Genomic DNA, 5,013 nt, shown 5'->3' with positions numbered 1-5,013 from the left:
GTAGACAGCAGTTATATCACACTGCCATAATATAAATCATACATAAATGCTAGAATACACATTATGATCATAGAACCGCCAGTGGAAATATTTGTTGGAAACACTTTGCGGTTTTCATTTGAAAGCATATTTCACAATTCCAGGAATGTGAGTATTGATGAAGTAATCCTCCCAATCGATGCACTTCGGATCAAAGTAAAATATATCAGTCTCTACGCCGTTATCTCCAGCTACCAGTCGTAACTTCTCCGTATTTTTGTCATCAAAGCTGTGTACGAGACAACAAACTTAATAATTATATGCTCGTGATTAATTAGTTCAGCTCAACAAATCGATATTAGGAAGACATATATTTAAGCATACGTACATGCCACCGAAGAATAAGTATGGTCTGTAAAGTTCTACCAATCGCATCACGAAATTGATCTTCCGATTGAGGTCATTATACTTGCTCTGGAAGTACTTGCAAAATGCTGCATTTGCCAATTCTAATCCCTGTATTTAAGACAGGATTCAATGGACATCAGAGAAAAATAGAAAGACTTTCTAAATGACAATGAAGTTAAGGTTTAGCTTTGATGATAAGGAGCGGCTTTTTTATGGCTTAGGTTCTAAATTTGAGATTCCATAGATGTATGAGGTAATAATAATAATAATAAAGAAGGTAAGATTTAGAAAAGAAAAAAAATTGCTGGTAAATCCTCTTTTAATACCAATATTTATAAAAATTATTCAAAAGGTTCTTGTTGTATGGATGCTTCAATTAAAATTTTCCAACTATTCTCTACTTTTTAGCTGTTGCATGTTAATTTATTGGAATTTTAAACTAGATCATACGAAAATATTATTTTACACTTGAAAAGTTGGACTTATAGGAACTAATTGAATAATTAACTCAAACCATGAGGACTACAAAAGAATTTCAAAGAATTACCTTAAGAGGAAGAATGTAACGAACTGTCATGTATCTGTAAAAGCTAGCCATGTTGTGGAACACAGTAATCTTGCCAACTTTAACGGGCTTTCCATCTTTGTTAATCCATGGCTTTTTGGTGAAGTAACGGTAGGCGTAATCCTGAAGATTAGTGTATATCAAAGGATTTCTCAAGGATGATCCCACTTGATAAATGTTATTAACATCAGAAGGCTGCTTTGCATGAGCCACCACTGCTACAACTATAGCATTCACCACCATATCAGCTGGTATCTGCATAACAGTTGACCCTTTCATTTTAATCTTAATTTCTTATATTTGACAGAACTGCATTTATGCATTAACGCTAATCCTAAGTAACCTTAAGTGCAAAATTTCTACGCAGCTAAAAACATGAGTACTGAAGTTATAAAATGCTGCCACTTTTCCTTTAAATTCTTGTCATGTTACTTAGGAGAGAAAAATTTTCACCGTGGCAATGGCATAACCAGGATTTTGGTTTGATTGGGACCATAATGCAGAAATTATAAATTAAAAAAAGGGGTAATAACATGAAAATCAGTAAGAAAATTAAACTGAAGTAGGTTAAAACATAAACCAAGGACCCCAAGCTTACGCGTAGTTTTGCCCCTGATTGTGGATCACTGGCAGAGTCAAGATTTTGATTCAGGGGCTATAATATAGAACTATCATATTTGCAGGGTTACGACATAATTAACAACTATAAATTTAAGTGGGCCAATTCAGTTGAAACTCTGCTTTTATGAAATTGCTATCGGCCTTGGGGGCCCCAAACCACTCCAGACCATAACCTAGCTCTGCATCATAAGGAGGATTGGTCCCCCGCCATTTATGGCTATATCTCAACCAATTAGTTAAAAAAAAAAAAAATTAAAATCACTTGTAGCGAGAAATAAGGCTCTCTTAGAAGACGTATTACAAATTTAAATGAAATAAGGAAATAGCTTAATTAACTCACCACATCTACCATTCCCTTTCAGTCTCCAAGGAAGCAAGTTAATCTTCCTTTGCCATAGCCAACGGCTAGACTATCAATGGTTCTGTCGGTAAAATTAAAAAACAATAAGTAATTTGAGAAATCCCAACAAAGAAATTAATTCATATATATACACACACACATATATGTATGTATATATATAGTATACATATATGTATGTGTGTGTGTGTATATATGTATATGTATTTATAAATATACAAATACATACATTATTGACTTACCTTATACCTTCAGCCCAACCAGGAAATGGTTCTTTATAAGTACCTGTTATTATGGTTGGACGTACAATTGCCACAGACATATTTTCTTTCAGATGTTCTATAAACATCTCTCCCATTACCTTTGTAAATACGTATGTGTTCGGCCACCCATAGATTTTTGCCCTGAAAAGTTATTCCAATAAAAGCTTTACTATTATAAGCAAAGAATAAGAACGATTGATCTCACATTTATATCTAATGTCCTTTAGTGATAACCTGTATTTATAAAATTGCAACTTCTTCACACTATTTCATATATAAGAACTGGACATGAAATTATTTCAATTCAATGTCGAATTTGTAATATAAAGCCAAAAACTATTAAAAAAATTTCTCATTTAATATTACTTAATTTAATTTGAAGTCATCATCGTTAAGATGTTAATTAACAATTAATAAACAAGCTTAATTAATTAGTCGCTCTCGACTTGACCTTGACTATATATGGAAAGATATAATCTTATGGGAAAATTCAACCTACCCATAAAAAATTTTAATTAAATAGATAATTAAAGAATAATATTATAATAAATAGTGATGTGTCCTTATCGCTTTAATAGAACATTAATTTTTTATCGATGCAAGATAGATTAGAAAACAGGAACAACTAACATCCAAAGATAGGTTGGGTACAGTTGAGCTTCCCGTACTTCATTTATAAGTGCCGAGCAAATTAATGAAGTTGGAATAATAATTAATTAAATATTGATTAATTTTTGTTAAGAATACTTCTTTTTCACATTAAATATCTAATATGTTATAAAGATAATGATAGGTATGCATTCATTTAATCATTTGTTGACCTTTGAGTTTTGTAATTCTTCTTAGATTTTCTGGCATCAGATGGCATGTCCTTTTTTAAATTAAAAAAAATGATAATTTATCTTTTCTTTTCTTTTTTTAATGTCGTATTTTTATTGCTTTTAGTTTTTTTTTTTTCTCCTATGTAATATGTAAAATATGACTCAATTTACCTTCTATTCTATTCTTAAATGAGTGTATTGCTAAAATACTTTTGGATCATTAATTCATCAACAGCCTGCGCCCAAAAGCATGTACAGTTTAATTTGGAAAGCTGCCAATTTAAAGTTGAACCTACTTAAACCGATGAGGTGTCTTTGTTAGGTTAGTTGAGGGTCAATTAATTTTATAAATGTTGCAGACAAAGTAACAGAAATAGTACGATTGTACTTAATGGACTGGGAAACAGAGTATTATTACTACTTTATAAAATAGCCATTTCACATTTTCAATATCTGATTTTATCCCATTATTAATTAACATTCAAAATATTTCGTACTATAATTGAGTTGGGTAAATATTTTAATTTTTTTTTGCCTCATCATTAAGATCAAGAGTTAATTTGAATCTGTCTATGCGTGTGAGGGTTCATTTAATTATTGTCTTGCTTAATGTTTAATATCCCAACTGCACATTAATTTGATAAATGGATGTCAAAACACATTACACTATTTGATTAATATTTGCATTATACTCTCAAATAATAATTAAAAAAACAGTTTATTATTCCTTAAAAATAATTTACCTAACGAAGCCATTTGTAGAGCCTACTATTTGATCATAACTTTTTAAAAGTGTTCATTTCCTTCACTTTCCTCAGTTATTTCTATCTCAGCTTTAATATTAACTAATAAATAATTAAATTTGTTAGTAGAATCTTAGCAACACAATCTCATACTATTTTATTTTTCCTTCAATAACCTCTAATATAAATCCTGTCAAATATTCTCATCCTACCCATGTAAATCGAGACTAATTAATTAAAAATTATCATATTTTCTTTCTTCTTGTCTTTTTTTGAGAATTACCAAACACTTAATCTGAAACTTTAATAATTAATAAAGGTGTAAATTAATTATATATTTGCGTCGCCAATAAACTATGTCCACGGCTTAAACTGGTAACGAAACATGCCCAACTTTCACCAAGAGAGAATAATTGTTCAATGCCATCAACTCTCTCTCTCTCTCTCTCTCTTTCCCCTTTATTTGATGAGTAAATGGTGAAGGGTACACCAATGAATTAATTCTTTTTCAGGCCAATTCACAGTAATTTACTTGTGGCAGGACGGTTGACACCAGCCCCACATATGTTTAATTGATTTGTCCTATTAATTTTAACTCGTTAGGTACACATCGCATGAAAAATTCATTGGATTTGTCATGACAATAAAAATATATCCCACCTAATGAATTTGAATTAATTGGAAACTTCTATAAACAAGAACTTGTAACTCTAGATAGCTAAGTAGCAAAATTATATGATACTCAAAATAATAGAAAAATAAAGATAAAATATAAGGTTTTGTATTTGAAGTTCAAGCACAAACCTTTTGATGCCCAAATCTTTCATTGCAAGTGTAATAGCTTCTTCACTTGCTCCCTCAGCTTGAAGTTCATTTAGTTCTTGCTCCACCACTTTCCTCTCCACATCAATGTCTAATCCAGATGCCCCATTAAGTGTGTCCCCCATATTAAATGAGCTTTCATATAACATCCCTGATTCTTCCCCCCATACAAAAGCTGGAGTGAAAAAAAAAAATGATAAACCATCATAACGACAATATAACTTCCATATATAAAATGAATTTTGCAAGGGAATTGTTATACTAATTAATTACCAGTGGATACATGGACACGACAATTAGCTTAGCACATTTCTTTGAGAGTTCAAACATGCTTCGCTCCAAAGTGTTGAGATCAAGCGCACGTCATATCTAGAAATAAAATAACGGATTTATATTCTCTAAGTTTCCATTGACAATGAATAATTTGTAGTTG

General features: G+C 31.0%; 1 pseudogene; it reads right to left on the bottom strand.

Moving 5' to 3' along the window:
- Window positions 1-53: 53 nt before the first annotated feature.
- The window catches only part of LOC18034640, a 5,976-nt pseudogene continuing 1,016 nt past the window's right edge, over window positions 54-5,013 (bottom strand).

This window comes from Citrus clementina, unplaced genomic scaffold (genome assembly GCF_000493195.1).
Source record: "Citrus clementina cultivar Clemenules unplaced genomic scaffold, Citrus_clementina_v1.0 scaffold_8, whole genome shotgun sequence".
Taxonomy (NCBI): Eukaryota; Viridiplantae; Streptophyta; class Magnoliopsida; order Sapindales; family Rutaceae; genus Citrus; species Citrus x clementina.
The sequence above is the reverse complement of the archived record's forward strand: the minus strand, read 5'-3'. Positions and strand labels throughout refer to the sequence as shown.